Source organism: Delphinapterus leucas, chromosome 19, assembly GCF_059928025.1.
Source record: "Delphinapterus leucas isolate spDelLeu-1000000601 "Yukka" chromosome 19, BTC_Dleu_Yukka2, whole genome shotgun sequence".
Lineage (NCBI taxonomy): Eukaryota > Metazoa > Chordata > Mammalia > Artiodactyla > Monodontidae > Delphinapterus > Delphinapterus leucas.
In genome coordinates this window covers 29,355,372-29,373,211 of record NC_143147.1, presented here as the reverse complement: position 1 = coordinate 29,373,211, position 17,840 = coordinate 29,355,372, and the positions used below count along the sequence as shown (strand labels likewise).

The 17,840-nt window shown below is 77.0% G+C and overlaps 17 non-coding genes across 17 annotated transcripts; all 17 read right to left on the bottom strand.

Annotated features, from left to right (window-relative positions):
• Positions 1 to 582: 582 nt before the first annotated feature.
• Positions 583 to 701, bottom strand: LOC149746010 (5S ribosomal RNA). The gene has a single exon (XR_016389979.1). It is a non-coding gene; the product is annotated as a 5S ribosomal RNA (ribosomal RNA).
• Positions 702 to 1,635: 934 nt separating this feature from the next.
• LOC149746009 (5S ribosomal RNA) lies at positions 1,636 to 1,754 on the bottom strand. Its single transcript, XR_016390096.1, has one exon. It is a non-coding gene; the product is annotated as a 5S ribosomal RNA (ribosomal RNA).
• A 933-nt stretch (positions 1,755 to 2,687) lies between these two features.
• Positions 2,688 to 2,806, bottom strand: LOC149746008 (5S ribosomal RNA). The gene has a single exon (XR_016389716.1). It is a non-coding gene; the product is annotated as a 5S ribosomal RNA (ribosomal RNA).
• A 934-nt stretch (positions 2,807 to 3,740) lies between these two features.
• LOC149746007 (5S ribosomal RNA) lies at positions 3,741 to 3,859 on the bottom strand. Its single transcript, XR_016389212.1, has one exon. It is a non-coding gene; the product is annotated as a 5S ribosomal RNA (ribosomal RNA).
• A 932-nt stretch (positions 3,860 to 4,791) lies between these two features.
• LOC149746006 (5S ribosomal RNA) lies at positions 4,792 to 4,911 on the bottom strand. The gene has a single exon (XR_016390341.1). It is a non-coding gene; the product is annotated as a 5S ribosomal RNA (ribosomal RNA).
• A 934-nt stretch (positions 4,912 to 5,845) lies between these two features.
• LOC149746005 (5S ribosomal RNA) lies at positions 5,846 to 5,964 on the bottom strand. The gene has a single exon (XR_016390239.1). It is a non-coding gene; the product is annotated as a 5S ribosomal RNA (ribosomal RNA).
• A 933-nt stretch (positions 5,965 to 6,897) lies between these two features.
• LOC149746004 (5S ribosomal RNA) lies at positions 6,898 to 7,016 on the bottom strand. The gene has a single exon (XR_016389715.1). It is a non-coding gene; the product is annotated as a 5S ribosomal RNA (ribosomal RNA).
• A 934-nt stretch (positions 7,017 to 7,950) lies between these two features.
• LOC149746003 (5S ribosomal RNA) lies at positions 7,951 to 8,069 on the bottom strand. The gene has a single exon (XR_016389211.1). It is a non-coding gene; the product is annotated as a 5S ribosomal RNA (ribosomal RNA).
• Positions 8,070 to 8,990: 921 nt separating this feature from the next.
• On the bottom strand, positions 8,991 to 9,109 carry LOC149746002 (5S ribosomal RNA). Its single transcript, XR_016390058.1, has one exon. It is a non-coding gene; the product is annotated as a 5S ribosomal RNA (ribosomal RNA).
• Positions 9,110 to 10,043: 934 nt separating this feature from the next.
• On the bottom strand, positions 10,044 to 10,162 carry LOC149746001 (5S ribosomal RNA). Its single transcript, XR_016389210.1, has one exon. It is a non-coding gene; the product is annotated as a 5S ribosomal RNA (ribosomal RNA).
• A 934-nt stretch (positions 10,163 to 11,096) lies between these two features.
• On the bottom strand, positions 11,097 to 11,215 carry LOC149746000 (5S ribosomal RNA). Its single transcript, XR_016389209.1, has one exon. It is a non-coding gene; the product is annotated as a 5S ribosomal RNA (ribosomal RNA).
• A 931-nt stretch (positions 11,216 to 12,146) lies between these two features.
• LOC149745999 (5S ribosomal RNA) lies at positions 12,147 to 12,265 on the bottom strand. Its single transcript, XR_016389329.1, has one exon. It is a non-coding gene; the product is annotated as a 5S ribosomal RNA (ribosomal RNA).
• Positions 12,266 to 13,197: 932 nt separating this feature from the next.
• On the bottom strand, positions 13,198 to 13,316 carry LOC149745998 (5S ribosomal RNA). The gene has a single exon (XR_016389318.1). It is a non-coding gene; the product is annotated as a 5S ribosomal RNA (ribosomal RNA).
• A 932-nt stretch (positions 13,317 to 14,248) lies between these two features.
• LOC149745997 (5S ribosomal RNA) lies at positions 14,249 to 14,367 on the bottom strand. Its single transcript, XR_016390351.1, has one exon. It is a non-coding gene; the product is annotated as a 5S ribosomal RNA (ribosomal RNA).
• Positions 14,368 to 15,301: 934 nt separating this feature from the next.
• Positions 15,302 to 15,420, bottom strand: LOC149745996 (5S ribosomal RNA). The gene has a single exon (XR_016389874.1). It is a non-coding gene; the product is annotated as a 5S ribosomal RNA (ribosomal RNA).
• A 933-nt stretch (positions 15,421 to 16,353) lies between these two features.
• LOC149745995 (5S ribosomal RNA) lies at positions 16,354 to 16,472 on the bottom strand. Its single transcript, XR_016389207.1, has one exon. It is a non-coding gene; the product is annotated as a 5S ribosomal RNA (ribosomal RNA).
• A 932-nt stretch (positions 16,473 to 17,404) lies between these two features.
• LOC149745994 (5S ribosomal RNA) lies at positions 17,405 to 17,523 on the bottom strand. Its single transcript, XR_016389953.1, has one exon. It is a non-coding gene; the product is annotated as a 5S ribosomal RNA (ribosomal RNA).
• Between the last annotated feature and the right edge of the window lie 317 nt (positions 17,524 to 17,840).

The window sequence follows — 17,840 nt, the reverse complement described above, 5'->3', positions numbered from 1 at the left end:
CCGCAGCCCGGGCCGGCCCTCCTGCCCGACAGCAGCTGGCCCGAAGCCACTGGGAGCCACCATCGTGTCGCCACGGCCCCTCAGCCCCGGCGAGGCCACCCTTGCCCGCACACCACCCGCCGGGCTCAGTAGCCCGCCCCTGGCGGCCGGCAGGCCAGGGGAAGCGGCCCCTGCCCTCGATCCCGCTCCCGCACCCGGCCGCGGCGGTGACACGGCGGGGGGCGGGGCTTTTGCCGGAGGGAGCTGTGGAGGGACACACCCACCGGCACACAGGTGGCGGCCCCGGGGCGGGGCGCCGGTGGGGGCGGCCAGGTGCAGGTCGAGGGGCTCGCTGGCCGAAGGGACGGCAACCGGGCCCGCGGCGGAGCCTGGGTCCGGGCCAGGCACCCCGGGGCGTCTGGGGTGCGGCTGCCTTCCAGGGCCGCCTTCTGGCCGGGCCGGCGGGGAGCGCCCCCTCCGGCGCGCGCGCCGTGGTGGGAGGGGCCTGAGGAGGCGGGGCCTGCAGCGGGGCCCCGGCGCGGGCGGAGCCGGCGGCCACCGCCCGCGGGCGAGTTAAAGGAGAAGGCGGAGCGGGAGGCAAAAACCCTACAGCACCCGGTATTCCCAGGCGGTCTCCCATCCAAGTACTAACCAGGCCCGACCCTGCTTAGCTTCCGAGATCAGACGAGATCGGGCGCGTCCAGGGTGGTATGGCCGTAGACGGGGGCGGGGACGGCGGGCTGCCTCTTGAGGCCCACTTTCGCTGGCGCTTGCGCCTCACCGCCAGCCTGGAGGTCAGCCCGCCCTGGCAGGACCCCGTCGCCCGCCCAGGCAGGGGGAACGGAGGTCTCGGGTACCGGGCGGTGGCGGAGGCGGAGGGTTTGGCCACCCCCTCCCAGCCGAGGGCGGGCGTGACCCAGCGAACCCTTCGGCGCTTGGCGCCCCGCCCAAGATCCGGCCCGTCGCTCACAGGGACGTGGCCCCGGAGGCTTCAGGGCCCGGGGCCCGCGGTGCCTTGGGCATCGCCCCTGCCCGCCCACGCGGCGCTAGGCGTCGCCCAGCCGCAGCCCGGGCCGGCCCTCCTGCCCGACAGCAGCTGGCCCGAAGCCACTGGGAGCCACCATCGTGTCGCCACGGCCCCTCAGCCCCGGCGAGGCCACCCTTGCACGCACACCACCCGCCGAGCTCAGGAGCCCGCCCCTGGCGGCCGGCAGGCCCGGGGAAGCGGCCCCTGCCCTCTATCCCGCTCCCGCACCCGGCCGCGGCGGCGACACGGCGGGGGGCGGGGCTTTTGCCGGAGGGAGCTGTGGAGGGACACACCCACCGGCACACAGGTGGCGGCCCCGGGGCGGGGCGCCGGTGGGGGCGGCCAGGTGCAGGTCGAGGGGCTCGCTGGCCGAAGGGACGGCAACCGGGCCCGCGGCGGAGCCTGGGTCCGGGCCAGGCACCCCGGGGGCGTCTGGGGTGCGGCTGCCTTCCAGGGCCGCCTTCTGGCCGCCTGGCGGGCCGGGCCGGCGGGGAGCGCCCCCTCCGGCACGCGCGCCGTGGTGGGAGGGGCCTGAGGAGGCGGGGCCTGCAGCGGGGCCCCGGCGCGGGCGGAGCCGGCGGCCACCGCCCGCGGGCGAGTTAAAGGAGAAGGCGGAGCAGGAGGCAAAAAGCCTACAGCACCCGGTATTCCCAGGCGGTCTCCCATCCAAGTACTAACCAGGCCCGACCCTGCTTAGCTTCCGAGATCAGACGAGATCGGGCGCGTTCAGGGTGGTATGGCCGTACACGGGGGCGGGGACGGCGGGCTGCCTCTTGAGGCCCACTTTCGCTGGCGCTTGCGCCTCACCGCCAGCCTGGCGGTCAGCCCGCCCCGGCAGGACCCCGTCGCCCGCCCAGGCAGGGGGAACGGAGGTCTCGGGTACCGGGCGGTGGCGGAGGCGGAGGGTTTGGCCACCCCCTCCCAGCCGAGGGCGGGCGTGACCCAGCGAACCCTTCGGCGCTTGGCGCCCCGCCAAGATCCCGCCCGTCGCTCACAGGGACGTGGCCCCGGAGGCTTCAGGGCCCGGGGCCCGCGGTCCCTTGGGCATCGCCCCTGCCCGCCCACGCGGCGCTAGGCGCCGCCCGGCCGCAGCCCGGGCCGGCCCTCCTGCCCGACAGCAGCTGGCCCGAAGCCACTGGGAGCCACCATCGTGTCGCCACGGCCCCTCAGCCCCGGCGAGGCCACCCTTGCCCGCACACCACCCGCCGAGCTCAGGAGCCCGCCCCTGGGGGCCGGCAGGCCCGGGGAAGCGGCCCCTGCCCTGGATCCCGCTCCCGCACCCGGCCGCGGCGGCGACACGGCGGGGGGCGGGGCTTTTGCCGGAGGGAGCTGTGGAGGGACACACCCACCGGCACACAGGTGGCGGCCCCGGGGCGGGGCGCCGGTGGGGGCGGCCAGGTGCAGGTCGAGGGGCTCGCTGGCCGAAGGGACGGCAACCGGGCCCGCGGCGGAGCCTGGGTCCGGGCCAGGCACCCCGGGGGCGTCTGGGGTGCGGCTGCCTTCCAGGGCCGCCTTCTGGCCGCCTGGCGGGCCGGGCCGGCGGGGAGCGCCCCCTCCGGCGCGCGCGCCGTGGTGCGAGGGCCCTGAGGAGGCGGGGCCTGCAGCGGAGCCCCGGCGCGGGCGGAGCCGGCGGCCAGCGCCCGCGGGCGAGTTAAAGGAGAAGGCGGAGCGGGAGGCAAAAAGCCTACAGCACCCGGTATTCACAGGCGGTCTCCCATCCAAGTACTAACCAGGCCCGACCCTGCTTAGCTTCCGAGATCAGACGAGATCGGGCGCGTTCAGGGTGGTATGGCCGTAGACGGGGGCGGGGACGGCGGGCTGCCTCTTGAGGCCCACTTTCGCTGGCGCTTGCGCCTCACCGCCAGCCTGGCGGTCAGCCCGCCCCGGCAGGACCCCGTCGCCCGCCCAGGCAGGGGGAACGGAGGTCTCGGGTACCGGGCGGTGGCGGAGGCGGAGGGTTTGGCCACCCCCTCCCAGCCGAGGGCGGGCGTGACCCAGCGAACCCTTCGGCGCTTGGCGCCCCGCCCAAGATCCGGCCCGTCGCTCACAGGGACGTGGCCCCGGAGGCTTCAGGGCCCGGGGCCCGCGGTCCCTTGGGCATCGCCCCTGCCCGCCCACGCGGCGCTAGGCGCCGCCCAGCCGCAGCCCGGGCCGGCCCTCCTGCCCGACAGCAGCTGGCCCGAAGCCACTGGGAGCCACCATCGTGTCGCCACGGCCCCTCAGCCCCGGCGAGGCCACCCTTGCCCGCACACCACCCGCCGAGCTCAGGAGCCCGCCCCTGGCGGCCGGCAGGCCCGGGGAAGCGGCCCCTGCCCTCGATCCCGCTCCCGCACCCGGCCGCGGCGGCGACACGGCGGGGGGCGGGGCTTTTGCCGGAGGGAGCTGTGGAGGGACACACCCACCGGCACACAGGTGGCGGCCCCGGGGCGGGGCGCCGGTGGGGGCGGCCAGGTGCAGGTCGAGGGGCTCGCTGGCTGAAGGGACGGCAACCGGGCCCGCGGCGGAGCCTGGGTCCGGGCCAGGCACCCCGGGGGCGTCTGGGGTGCGGCTGCCTTCCAGGGCCGCCTTCTGGCCGCCTGGCGGGCCGGGCCGGCGGGGAGCGCCCCCTCCGGCGCGCGCGCCGTGGTGGGAGGGGCCTGAGGAGGCGGGGCCTGCAGCGGGGCCCCGGCGCGGGCGGAGCCGGCGGCCACCGCCCGCGGGCGAGTTAAAGGAGAAGGCGGAGCGGGAGGCAAAAAGCCTACAGCACCCGGTATTCCCAGGCGGTCTCCCATCCAAGTACTAACCAGGCCCGACCCTGCTTAGCTTCCGAGATCAGACGAGATCGGGCGCGTTCAGGGTGGTATGGCCGTAGACGGGACGGGGACGGCGGGCTGCCTCTTGAGGCCCACTTTCCCTGGCGCTTGCGCCTCACCGCCAGCCTGGCGGTCAGCCCGCCCCGGCTGGACCCCGTCGCCCGCCCAGGCAGGGGGAACGGAGGTCTCGGGTACTGGGCGGTGGCGGAGGCGGAGGGTTTGGCCACCCCCTCCCAGCCGAGGGCGGGCGTGACCCAGCGAACCCTTCGGCGCTTGGCGCCCCGCCCAAGATCCGGCCCGTCGCTCACAGGGACGTGGCCCCGGAGGCTTCAGGGCCCGGGGCCCGCGGTCCCTTGGGCATCGCCCCTGCCCGCCCACGCGGCGCTAGGCGCCGCCCAGCCGCAGCCCGGGCCGTCCCTCCTGCCCGACAGCAGCTGGCCCGAAGCCACTGGGAGCCACCATCGTGTCGCCACGGCCCCTCAGCCCCGGCGAGGCCACCCTTGCCCGCACACCACCCGCCGAGCTCAGGAGCCCGCCCCTGGCGGCCGGCAGGCCCGGGGAAGCGGCCCCTGCCCTCGATCCCGCTCCCGCACCCGGCCGTGGCGGCGACACGGCGGGGGGCGGGGCTTTTGCCGGAGGGAGCTGTGGAGGGACACACCCACCGGCACACAGGTGGCGGCCCCGGGGCGGGGCGCCGGTGGGGGCGGCCAGGTGCAGGTCGAGGGGCTCGCTGGCCGAAGGGACGGCAACCGGGCCCGCGGCGGAGCCTGGGTCCGGGCCAGGCACCCTGGGGGCGTCTGGGGTGCGGCTGCCTTCCAGGGCCGCCTTCTGGCCGCCTGGCGGGCCGGGCCGGCGGGGAGCGCCTCCTCCGGCGCTCGCGCCGTGGTGGGAGGGGCCTGAGGAGGAGGGGCCTGCAGCGGGGCCCCGGCGCGGGCGGAGCCGGCGGCCACCACTCGCGGGCGAGTAAAGGAGAAGGCGGAGCGGGAGGCAAAAAGCCTACAGCACCCGGTATTCCCAGGCGGTCTCCCATCCAAGTACTAACCAGGCCCGACCCTGCTTAAGCTTCCGAGATCAGACGAGATCGGGCGCGTTCAGGGTGGTATGGCCGTAGACGGGGGCGGGGACGGCGGGCTGCCTCTTGAGGCCCACTTTCGCTGGCGCTTGCGCCTCACCGCCAGCCTGGCGGTCAGCCCGCCCCGGCAGGACCCCTTCGCCCGCCCAGGCAGGGGGAACGGAGGTCTCGGGTACCGGGCGGTGGCGGAGGCGGAGGGTTTGGCCACCCCCTCCCAGCTGAGGGCGGGCGTGACCCAGCGAACCCTTCGGCGCTTGGCGCCCCGCCCAAGATCCCGCCCGTCGCTCACAGGGACATGGCCCCGGAGGCTTCAGGGCCCGGGGCACGCGGTCCCTTGGGCATCGCCCCTGCCCGCCCACGCGGCGCTAGGAGCCGCCCAGCCGCAGCCCGGGCCGGCCCTCCTGCCCGACAGCAGCTTGCCCGAAGCCACTGGGAGCAACCATCGTGTCGCCACGGCCCCTCAGCCCCGGCGAGGCCACCCTTGCCCGCACACCACCCGCCGGGCTCAGTAGCCCGCCCCTGGCGGCCGGCAGGCCCGGGGAAGCGGCCCCGGCCCTCGATCCCGCTCCCGCACCCGGCCGCGGCGGCGACACGGCGGGGGGCGGGGCTTTTGCCGGAGGGAGCTGTGGAGGGACACACCCACCGGCACACAGGTGGCGGCCCCGGGGCGGGGCGCCGGTGGGGGCGGCCAGGTGCAGGTCGAGGGGCTCGCTGGCCGAAGGCACGGCAACCGGGCCCGCGGCGGAGCCTGGGTCCGGGCCAGGCACCCCGGGGGCGTCTGGGGTGCGGCTGCCTTCCAGGGCCGCCTTCTGGCCGCCTGGCGGGCCGGGCCGGCGGGGAGCGCCCCCTCCGGCGCGCGCGCCGTGGTGGGAGGGGCCTGAGGAGGCGGGGCTTGCAGCGGGGCCCCGGCGCGGGCGGAGCCGGCGGCCACCGCCCGCGGGCGAGTTAAAGGAGAAGGCGGAACGGGAGGCAAAAAGCCTACAGCACCCGGTATTCCCAGGCGGTCTCCCATCCAAGTACTAACCAGGCCCGACCCTGCTTAGCTTCCGAGATCAGAGGAGATCGGGCGCGTTCAGGGTGGTATGGCCGTACACGGGGGCGGGGACGGCGGGCTGCCTCTTGAGGCCCACTTTCGCTGGCGCTTGCGCCTCACCGCCAGCCTGGCGGTCAGCCCGCCCCGGCAGGACCCCGTCGCCCGCCCAGGCAGGGGGAACGGAGGTCTCGGGTACCGGGCGGTGGCGGAGGCGGAGAGTTTGGCCACCCCCTCCCAGCCGAGGGCGGGCGTGACCCAGCGAACCCTTCGGCGCTTGGCGCCCCGCCAAGATCCCGCCCGTCGCTCACAGGGACGTGGCCCCGGAGGCTTCAGGGCCCGGGGCCCGCGGTCCCTTGGGCATCGCCCCTGCCCGCCCACGCGGCGCTAGGCGCCGCCCGGCCGCAGCCCGGGCCGGCCCTCCTGCCCGACAGCAGCTGGCCCGAAGCCACTGGGAGCCACCATCGTGTCGCCACGGCCCCTCAGCCCCGGCGAGGCCACCCTTGCCCGCACACCACCCGCCGAGCTCAGGAGCCCGCCCCTGGCGGCCGGCAGGCCCGGGGAAGCGGCCCCTGCCCTGGATCCCGCTCCCGCACCCGGCCGCGGCGGCGACACGGCGGGGGGCGGGGCTTTTGCCGGAGGGAGCTGTGGAGGGACACACCCACCGGCACACAGGTGGCGGCCCCGGGGCGGGGCGCCGGTGGGGGCGGCCAGGTGCAGGTCGAGGGGCTCGCTGGCCGAAGGGACGGCAACCGGGCCCGCGGCGGAGCCTGGGTCCGGGCCAGGCACCCCGGGGGCGTCTGGGGTGCGGCTGCCTTCCAGGGCCGCCTTCTGGCCGCCTGGCGGGCCGGGCCGGCGGGGAGCGCCCCCTCCGGCGCGCGCGCCGTGGTGCGAGGGCCCTGAGGAGGCGGGGCCTGCAGCGGAGCCCCGGCGCGGGCGGAGCCGGCGGCCAGCGCCCGCGGGCGAGTTAAAGGAGAAGGCGGAGCGGGAGGCAAAAAGCCTACAGCACCCGGTATTCACAGGCGGTCTCCCATCCAAGTACTAACCAGGCCCGACCCTGCTTAGCTTCCGAGATCAGACGAGATCGGGCGCGTTCAGGGTGGTATGGCCGTAGACGGGGGCGGGGACGGCGGGCTGCCTCTTGAGGCCCACTTTCGCTGGCGCTTGCGCCTCACCGCCAGCCTGGCGGTCAGCCCGCCCCGGCAGGACCCCGTCGCCCGCCCAGGCAGGGGGAACGGAGGTCTCGGGTACCGGGCGGTGGCGGAGGCGGAGGGTTTGGCCACCCCCTCCCAGCCGAGGGCGGGCGTGACCCAGCGAACCCTTCGGCGCTTGGCGCCCCGCCCAAGATCCGGCCCGTCGCTCACAGGGACGTGGCCCCGGAGGCTTCAGGGCCCGGGGCCCGCGGTCCCTTGGGCATCGCCCCTGCCCGCCCACGCGGCGCTAGGCGCCGCCCAGCCGCAGCCCGGGCCGGCCCTCCTGCCCGACAGCAGCTGGCCCGAAGCCACTGGGAGCCACCATCGTGTCGCCACGGCCCCTCAGCCCCGGCGAGGCCACCCTTGCCCGCACACCACCCGCCGAGCTCAGGAGCCCGCCCCTGGCGGCCGGCAGGCCCGGGGAAGCGGCCCCTGCCCTCGATCCCGCTCCCGCACCCGGCCGCGGCGGCGACACGGCGGGGGGCGGGGCTTTTGCCGGAGGGAGCTGTGGAGGGACACACCCACCGGCACACAGGTGGCGGCCCCGGGGCGGGGCGCCGGTGGGGGCGGCCAGGTGCAGGTCGAGGGGCTCGCTGGCCGAAGGGACGGCAACCGGGCCCGCGGCGGAGCCTGGGTCCGGGCCAGGCACCCCGGGGGCGTCTGGGGTGCGGCTGCCTTCCAGGGCCGCCTTCTGGCCGCCTGGCGGGCCGGGCCGGCGGGGAGCGCCCCCTCCGGCACGCGCGCCGTGGTGGGAGGGGCCTGAGGAGGCGGGGCCTGCAGCGGGGCCCCGGCGCGGGCGGAGCCGGCGGCCACCGCCCGCGGGCGAGTTAAAGGAGAAGGCGGAGCAGGAGGCAAAAAGCCTACAGCACCCGGTATTCCCAGGCGGTCTCCCATCCAAGTACTAACCAGGCCCGACCCTGCTTAGCTTCCGAGATCAGACGAGATCGGGCGCGTTCAGGGTGGTATGGCCGTAGACGGGGGCGGGGACGGCGGGCTGCCTCCTGAGGCCCACTTTCGCTGTCGCTTGCGCCTCACCGCCAGCCTGGCGGTCAGCCCGCCCCGGCAGGAACCCGTCGCCCGCCCAGGCAGGGGGAACGGAGGTCTCGGGTACCGGGCGGTGGCGGAGGCGGAGGGTTTGGCCACCCCCTCCCAGCCGAGGGCGGGCGTGACCCAGCGAACCCTTCGGCGCTTGGCGCCCCGCCCAAGATCCGGCCCGTCGCTCACAGGGACGTGGCCGCGGAGGCTTCAGGGCCCGGGGCCCGCGGTCCCTTGGGCATCGCCCCTGCCCGCCGACGCGGCGCTAGGAGCCGCCCAGCCGCAGCCCGGGCCGGCCCTCCTGCCCGACAGCAGCTGGCCCGAAGCCACTGGGAGCCACCATCGTGTCGCCACGGCCCCTCAGCCCCGGCGAGGCCACCCTTGCCCGCACACCACCCGCCGGGCTCAGTAGCCCGCCCCTGGCGGCCGGCAGGCCAGGGGAAGCGGCCCCTGCCCTCGATCCCGCTCCCGCACCCGGCCGCGGCGGTGACACGGCGGGGGGCGGGGCTTTTGCCGGAGGGAGCTGTGGAGGGACACACCCACCGGCACACAGGTGGCGGCCCCGGGGCGGGGCGCCGGTGGGGGCGGCCAGGTGCAGGTCGAGGGGCTCGCTGGCCGAAGGGACGGCAACCGGGCCCGCGGCGGAGCCTGGGTCCGGGCCAGGCACCCCGGGGCGTCTGGGGTGCGGCTGCCTTCCAGGGCCGCCTTCTGGCCGGGCCGGCGGGGAGCGCCCCCTCCGGCGCGCGCGCCGTGGTGGGAGGGGCCTGAGGAGGCGGGGCCTGCAGCGGGGCCCCGGCGCGGGCGGAGCCGGCGGCCACCGCCCGCGGGCGAGTTAAAGGAGAAGGCGGAGCGGGAGGCAAAAACCCTACAGCACCCGGTATTCCCAGGCGGTCTCCCATCCAAGTACTAACCAGGCCCGACCCTGCTTAGCTTCCGAGATCAGACGAGATCGGGCGCGTTCAGGGTGGTATGGCCGTAGACGGGGGCGGGGACGGCGGGCTGCCTCTTGAGGCCCACTTTCGCTGGCGCTTGCGCCTCACCGCCAGCCTGGCGGTCAGCCCGCCCCGGCAGGACCCCGTCGCCCGCCCAGGCAGGGGGAACGGAGGTCTCGGGTACCGGGCGGTGGCGGAGGCGGAGGGTTTGGCCACCCCCTCCCAGCCGAGGGCGGGCGTGACCCAGCGAACCCTTCGGCGCTTGGCGCCCCGCCCAAGATCCGGCCCGTCGCTCACAGGGACGTGGCCCCGGAGGCTTCAGGGCCCGGGGCCCGCGGTGCCTTGGGCATCGCCCCTGCCCGCCCACGCGGCGCTAGGCGTCGCCCAGCCGCAGCCCGGGCCGGCCCTCCTGCCCGACAGCAGCTGGCCCGAAGCCACTGGGAGCCACCATCGTGTCGCCACGGCCCCTCAGCCCCGGCGAGGCCACCCTTGCACGCACACCACCCGCCGAGCTCAGGAGCCCGCCCCTGGCGGCCGGCAGGCCCGGGGAAGCGGCCCCTGCCCTCTATCCCGCTCCCGCACCCGGCCGCGGCGGCGACACGGCGGGGGGCGGGGCTTTTGCCGGAGGGAGCTGTGGAGGGACACACCCACCGGCACACAGGTGGCGGCCCCGGGGCGGGGCGCCGGTGGGGGCGGCCAGGTGCAGGTCGAGGGGCTCGCTGGCCGAAGGGACGGCAACCGGGCCCGCGGCGGAGCCTGGGTCCGGGCCAGGCACCCCGGGGGCGTCTGGGGTGCGGCTGCCTTCCAGGGCCGCCTTCTGGCCGCCTGGCGGGCCGGGCCGGCGGGGAGCGCCCCCTCCGGCACGCGCGCCGTGGTGGGAGGGGCCTGAGGAGGCGGGGCCTGCAGCGGGGCCCCGGCGCGGGCGGAGCCGGCGGCCACCGCCCGCGGGCGAGTTAAAGGAGAAGGCGGAGCAGGAGGCAAAAAGCCTACAGCACCCGGTATTCCCAGGCGGTCTCCCATCCAAGTACTAACCAGGCCCGACCCTGCTTAGCTTCCGAGATCAGACGAGATCGGGCGCGTTCAGGGTGGTATGGCCGTAGACGGGGGCGGGGACGGCGGGCTGCCTCCTGAGGCCCACTTTCGCTGTCGCTTGCGCCTCACCGCCAGCCTGGCGGTCAGCCCGCCCCGGCAGGAACCCGTCGCCCGCCCAGGCAGGGGGAACGGAGGTCTCGGGTACCGGGCGGTGGCGGAGGCGGAGGGTTTGGCCACCCCCTCCCAGCCGAGGGCGGGCGTGACCCAGCGAACCCTTCCGCGCTTGGCGCCCCGCCCAAGATCCGGCCCGTCGCTCACAGGGACGTGGCCGCGGAGGCTTCAGGGCCCGGGGCCCGCGGTCCCTTGGGCATCGCCCCTGCCCGCCGACGCGGCGCTAGGAGCCGCCCAGCCGCAGCCCGGGCCGGCCCTCCTGCCCGACAGCAGCTGGCCCGAAGCCACTGGGAGCCACCATCGTGTCGCCACGGCCCCTCAGCCCCGGCGAGGCCACCCTTGCCCGCACACCACCCGCCGGGCTCAGTAGCCCGCCCCTGGCGGCCGGCAGGCCAGGGGAAGCGGCCCCTGCCCTCGATCCCGCTCCCGCACCCGGCAGCGGCGGTGACACGGCGGGGGGCGGGGCTTTTGCCGGAGGGAGCTGTGGAGGGACACACCCACCGGCACACAGGTGGCGGCCCCGGGGCGGGGCGCCGGTGGGGGCGGCCAGGTGCAGGTCGAGGGGCTCGCTGGCCGAAGGGACGGCAACCGGGCCCGCGGCGGAGCCTGGGTCCGGGCCAGGCACCCCGGGGGCGTCTGGGGTGCGGCTGCCTTCCAGGGCCGCCTTCTGGCCGCCTGGCGGGCCGGGCCGGCGGGGAGCGCCCCCTCCGGCGCGCGCGCCGTGGTGGGAGGGGCCTGAGGAGGCGGGGCCTGCAGCGGGGCCCCGGCGCCGGCGGAGCCGGCGGCCACCGCCCGCGGGCGAGTTAAAGGAGAAGGCGGAGCGGGAGGCAAAAAGCCTACAGCACCCGGTATTCCCAGGCGGTCTCCCATCCAAGTACTAACCAGGCCCGACCCTGCTTAGCTTCCGAGATCAGACGAGATCGGGCGCGTTCAGGGTGGTATGGCCGTAGACGGGGGCGGGGACGGCGGGCTGCATCTTGAGGCCCACTTTCGCTGGCGCTTGCGCCTCACCGCCAGCCTGGCGGTCAGCCCGCCCCGGCAGGACCCCGTCGCCCGCCCAGGCAGGGGGAACGGAGGTCTCGGGTACCGGGCGGTGGCGGAGGCGGAGGGTTTGGCCACCCCCTCCCAGCCGAGGGCGGGCGTGACCCAGCGAACACTTCGGCGCTTGGCGCCCCGCCAAGATCCCGCCCGTCGCTCACAGGGACGTGGCCCCGGAGGCTTCAGGGCCCGGGGCCCGCGGTCCCTTGGGCATCGCCCCTGCCCGCTCACGCGGCGCTAGGCGCCGCCCGGCCGCAGCCCGGGCCGGCCCTCCTGCCCGACAGCAGCTGGCCCGAAGCCACTGGGAGCCACCATCGTGTCGCCACGGCCCCTCAGCCCCGGCGAGGCCACCCTTGCCCGCACACCACCCGCCGAGCTCAGGAGCCCGCCCCTGGGGCCGGCAGGCCCGGGGAAGCGGCCCCTGCTCTCGATCCCGCTCCCGCACCCGGCCGCGGCGGCGACACGGCGGGGGCGGGGCTTTTGCCGGAGGGAGCTGTGGAGGGACACACCCACCGGCACACAGGTGGCGGCCCCGGGGCGGGGCGCCGGTGGGGGCGGCCAGGTGCAGGTCGACGGGCTCGCTGGCCGAAGGCACGGCAACCGGGCCCGCGGCGGAGCCTGGGTCCGGGCCAGGCACCCCGGGGGCGTCTGGGGTGCGGCTGCCTTCCAGGGCCGCCTTCTGGCCGCCTGGCGGGCCGGGCCGGCGGGGAGCGCCCCCTCCGGCGCGCGCGCCGTGGTGCGAGGGGCCTGAGGAGGCGGGGCCTGCAGCGGAGCCCCGGCGCGGGCGGAGCCGGCGGCCAGCGCCCGCGGGCGAGTTCAAGGAGAAGGCGGAGCGGGAGGCAAAAAGCCTACAGCACCCGGTATTCCCAGGAGGTCTCCCATCCAAGTACTAACCAGGCCCGACCCTGCTTAGCTTCCGAGATCAGACGAGATCGGGCGCGTTCAGGGTGGTATGGCCGTAGACGGGACGGGGACGGCGGGCTGCCTCTTGAGGCCCACTTTCGCTGGCGCTTGCGCCTCACCGCCAGCCTGGCGGTCAGCCCGCCCCGGCAGGACCCCGTCGCCCGCCCAGGCAGGGGGAACGGAGGTCTCGGGTACCGGGCGGTGGCGGAGGCGGAGGGTTTGGCCACCCCCTCCCAGCCGAGGGCGGGCGTGACCCAGCGAACCCTTCGGCGCTTGGCGCCCCGCCCAAGATCCGGCCCGTCGCTCACAGGGACGTGGCCCCGGAGGCTTCAGGGCCCGGGGCCCGCGGTCCCTTGGGCATCGCCCCTGCCCGACCACGCGGCGCTAGGCGCCGCCCGGCCGCATCCCGGGCCGGCCCTCCTGCCCGACAGCAGCTGGCCCGAAGCCACTGGGAGCCACCATCGTGTCGCCACGGCCCCACAGCCCCGGCGAGGCCACCCTTGCCCGCACACCACCCGCCGAGCTCAGGAGCCCGCCCCTGGCGGCCGGCAGGCCCGGGGAAGCGGCCCCTGCCCTCGATCCCGCTCCCGCACACGGCCGCGGCGGCGACACGGCGGGGGCTGGGCTTTTGCCAGAGGGAGCTGTGGAGGGACACACCCACCGGCACACAGGTGGCGGCCCCGGGGCGGGGCGCCGGTGGGGGCGGCCAGGTGCAGGTCGACGGGCTCGCTGGCCGAAGGCACGGCAACCGGGCCCGCGGCGGAGCCTGGGTCCGGGCCAGGCACCCCGGGGGCGTCTGGGGTGCGGCTGCCTTCCAGGGCCGCCTTCTGGCCGCCTGGCGGGCCGGGCCGGCGGGGAGCGCCCCCTCCGGCGCGCGCGCCGTGGTGCGAGGGGCCTGAGGAGGCGGGGCCTGCAGCGGAGCCCCGGCGCGGGCGGAGCCGGCGGCCAGCGCCCGCGGGCGAGTTCAAGGAGAAGGCGGAGCGGGAGGCAAAAAGCCTACAGCACCCGGTATTCCCAGGAGGTCTCCCATCCAAGTACTAACCAGGCCCGACCCTGCTTAGCTTCCGAGATCAGACGAGATCGGGCGCGTTCAGGGTGGTATGGCCGTAGACGGGACGGGGACGGCGGGCTGCCTCTTGAGGCCCACTTTCGCTGGCGCTTGCGCCTCACCGCCAGCCTGGCGGTCAGCCCGCCCCGGCAGGACCCCGTCGCCCGCCCAGGCAGGGGGAACGGAGGTCTCGGGTACCGGGCGGTGGCGGAGGCGGAGGGTTTGGCCACCCCCTCCCAGCCGAGGGCGGGCGTGACCCAGCGAACCCTTCGGCGCTTGGCGCCCCGCCCAAGATCCGGCCCGTCGCTCACAGGGACGTGGCCCCGGAGGCTTCAGGGCCCGGGGCCCGCGGTCCCTTGGGCATCGCCCCTGCCCGACCACGCGGCGCTAGGCGCCGCCCGGCCGCATCCCGGGCCGGCCCTCCTGCCCGACAGCAGCTGGCCCGAAGCCACTGGGAGCCACCATCGTGTCGCCACGGCCCCACAGCCCCGGCGAGGCCACCCTTGCCCGCACACCACCCGCCGAGCTCAGGAGCCCGCCCCTGGCGGCCGGCAGGCCCGGGGAAGCGGCCCCTGCCCTCGATCCCGCTCCCGCACACGGCCGCGGCGGCGACACGGCGGGGGCTGGGCTTTTGCCAGAGGGAGCTGTGGAGGGACACACCCACCGGCACACAGGTGGCGGCCCCGGGGCGGGGCGCCGGTGGGGGCGGCCAGGTGCAGGTCGACGGGTTCGCTGGCCGAAGGCACGGCAACCGGGCCCGCGGCGGAGCCTGGGTCCGGGCCAGGCACCCCGGGGGCGTCTGGGGTGCGGCTGCCTTCCAGGGCCGCCTTCTGGCCGCCTGGCGGGCCGGGCTGGCGGGGAGCGCCCCCTCCGGCGCGCGCGCCGTGGTGGGAGGGGCCTGAGGAGGCGGGGCCTGCAGCGGGGCCCCGGCGCGGGCGGAGCCGGCGTCCACCGCCCGCGGGCGATTTAAAGGAGAAGGCGGAGCGGGAGGCAAAAATCCTACAGCACCCGGTATTCCCAGGCGGTCTCCCATCCAAGTATTAACCAGGCCCGACCCTGCTTAGCTTCCGAGATCAGACGAGATCGGGCGCGTTCAGGGTGGTATGGCCGTAGACGGGGGCGGGGACGGCGGGCTGCCTCTTGAGGCCCACTTTCGCTGGCGCTTGCGCCTCACCGCCAGCCTGGCGGTCAGCCCGCCCCGGCAGGACCCCGTCGCCCGCCCAGGCAGGGGGAACGGAGGTCTCGGGTACCGGGCGGTGGCGGAGGCGGAGGGTTTGGCCACCCCCTCCCAGCCGAGGGCGGGCGTGACCCAGCGAACCCTTCGGCGCTAGGCGCCCCGCCCAAGATCCGGCCCGTCGCTCACAGGGACGTGGCCCCGGAGGCTTCAGGGCCCGGGGCCCGCGGTCCCTTGGGCATCGCCCCTGCCCGCCCACGCGGCGCTAGGCGCCGCCCAGCCGCAGCCCGGGCCGGCCCTCCTGCCCGACAGCAGCTGGCACGAAGCCACTGGGAGCCACCATCGTGTCGCCACGGCCCCTCAGCCCCGGCGAGGCCACCCTTGCCCGCACACCACCCGCCGAGCTCAGGAGCCCGCCCCTGGCGGCCGGCAGGCCCGGGGAAGCGGCCCCTGCCCTCGATCCCGCTCCCGCACCCGGCAGCGGCGGCGACACGGCGGGGGGCGGGGCTTTTGCCGGAGGGAGCTGTGGAGGGACACACCCACCGGCACACAGGTGGCGGCCCCGGGGCGGGGCGCCGGTGGGGGCGGCCAGGTGCAGGTCGAGGGGCTCGCTGGCCGAAGGGACGGCAACCGGGCCCGCGGCGGAGCCTGGGTCCGGGCCAGGCACCCCGGGGGCGTCTGGGGTGCGGCTGCCTTCCAGGGCCGCCTTCTTGCCGCCTGGCGGGCCGGGCCGGCGGGGAGCGCCCCCTCCGGCGCGCGTGCCGTGGTGGGAGGGGCCTGAGGAGGCGGGGCCTGCAGCGGGGCCCCGGCGCGGGCGGAGCCGGCGGCCACCGCCCGCGGGCGATTTAAAGGAGAAGGCGGAGCGGGAGGCAAAAAGCCTACAGCACCCGGTATTCCCAGGCGGTCTCCCATCCAAGTACTAACCAGGCCCGACCCTGCTTAGCTTCCGAGATCAGACGAGATCGGGCGCGTTCAGGGTAGTATGGCCGTAGACGGGGGCGGGGACGGCGGGCTGCCTCTTGAGGCCCACTTTCGCTGGCGCTTGCGCCTCACCGCCAGCCTGGCGGTCAGCCCGCCCCGGCAGGACCCCGTCGCCCGCCCAGGCAGGGGGAACGGAGGTCTCGGGTACCGGGCGGTGGCGGAGGCGGAGGGTTTGGCCACCCCCTCCCAGCCGAGGGCGGGCGTGACCCAGCGAACCCTTCGGCGCTTGGCGCCCCGCCAAGATCCCGCCCGTCGCTCACAGGGACGTGGCCCCGGAGGCTTCAGTGCCCGGGGCCCGCGGTCCCTTGGGCATCGCCCCTGCCCGCCCACGCGGCGCTAGGCGCCGCCCAGCCGCAACCCGGGCCGGCCCTCCTGCCCGACAGCAGCTGGCCCGAAGCCACTGGGAGCCACCATCGTGTCGCCACGGCCCCTCAGACCCGGCGAGGCCACCCTTGCCCGCACACCACCCGCCGAGCTCAGGAGCCCGCCCCTGGCGGCCGGCAGGCCCGGGGAAGCGCCCCCTGCCCTCGATCCCGCTCCCGCACCTGGCAGCGGCGGCGACACGGCGGGGGGCGGGGCTTTTGCCGGAGGGAGCTGTGGAGGGACACAGCCACCGGCACACAGGTGGCGGCCCCGGGGCGGGGCGCCGGTGGGGGCGGCCAGGTGCAGGTCGACGGGCTCGCTGGCCGAAGGGACGGCAACCGGGCCCGCGGCGGAGCCTGGGTCCGGGCCAGGCACCCCGGGGGCGTCTGGGGTGCGGCTGCCTTCCAGGGCCGCCTTCTGGCCGCCTGGCGGGCCGGGCCGGCGGGGAGCGCCCCCTCCGGCGCGCGCGCCGTGGTGGGAGGGGCCTGAGGAGGCGGGGCCTGCAGCGGGGCCCCGGCGCCGGCGGAGCCGGCGGCCACCGCCCGCGGGCGAGTTAAAGGAGAAGGCGGAGCGGGAGGCAAAAAGCCTACAGCACCCGGTATTCCCAGGCGGTCTCCCATCCAAGTACTAACCAGGCCCGACCCTGCTTAGCTTCCGAGATCAGACGAGATCGGGCGCGTTCAGGGTGGTATGGCCGTAGACGGGACGGGGACGGCGGGCTGCCTCTTGAGGCCCACTTTCGCTGGCGCTTGCGCCTCACCGCCAGCCTGGCGGTCAGCCCGCCCCGGCAGGACCCCGTCGCCCGCCCAGGCAGGGGGAACGGAGGTCTCGGGTACCGGGCGGTGGCGGAGGCGGAGGGTTTGGCCACCCCCTCCCAGCCGAGGGCGGGCGTGACCCAGCGAACCCTTCGGCGCTTGGCGCCCCGCCCAAGATCCGGCCCGTCGCTCACAGGGACGTGGCCCCGGAGGCTTCAGGGCCCGGGGCCCGCGGTCCCTTGGGCATCGCCCCTGCCCGACCACGCGGCGCTAGGCGCCGCCCGGCCGCATCCCGGGCCGGCCCTCCTGCCCGACAGCAGCTGGCCCGAAGCCACTGGGAGCCACCATCGTGTCGCCACGGCCCCACAGCCCCGGCGAGGCCACCCTTGCCCGCACACCACCCGCCGAGCTCAGGAGCCCGCCCCTGGCGGCCGGCAGGCCCGGGGAAGCGGCCCCTGCCCTCGATCCCGCTCCCGCACACGGCCGCGGCGGCGACACGGCGGGGGCTGGGCTTTTGCCAGAGGGAGCTGTGGAGGGACACACCCACCGGCACACAGGTGGCGGCCCCGGGGCGGGGCGCCGGTGGGGGCGGCCAGGTGCAGGTCGACGGGCTCGCTGGCCGAAGGCACGGCAACCGGGCCCGCGGCGGAGCCTGGGTCCGGGCCAGGCACCCCGGGGGCGTCTGGGGTGCGGCTGCCTTCCAGGGCCGCCTTCTGGCCGCCTGGCGGGCCGGGCTGGCGGGGAGCGCCCCCTCCGGCGCGCGCGCCGTGGTGGGAGGGGCCTGAGGAGGCGGGGCCTGCAGCGGGGCCCCGGCGCGGGCGGAGCCGGCGTCCACCGCCCGCGGGCGATTTAAAGGAGAAGGCGGAGCGGGAGGCAAAAATCCTACAGCACCCGGTATTCCCAGGCGGTCTCCCATCCAAGTACTAACCAGGCCCGACCCTGCTTAGCTTCCGAGATCAGACGAGATCGGGCGCGTTCAGGGTGGTATGGCCGTAGACGGGGGCGGGGACGGCGGGCTGCCTCTTGAGGCCCACTTTCGCTGGCGCTTGCGCCTCACCGCCAGCCTGGCGGTCAGCCCGCCCCGGCAGGACCCCGTCGCCCGCCCAGGCAGGGGGAACGGAGGTCTCGGTTACCGGGCGGTGGCGGAGGCGGAGGGTTTGGCCACCCCCTCCCAGCCGAGGGCGGGCGTGACCCAGCGAACCCTTCGGCGCTAGGCGCCCCGCCCAAGATCCGGCCCGTCGCTCACAGGGACGTGGCCCCGGAGGCTTCAGGGCCCGGGGCCCGCGGTCCCTTGGGCATCGCCCCTGCCCGCCCA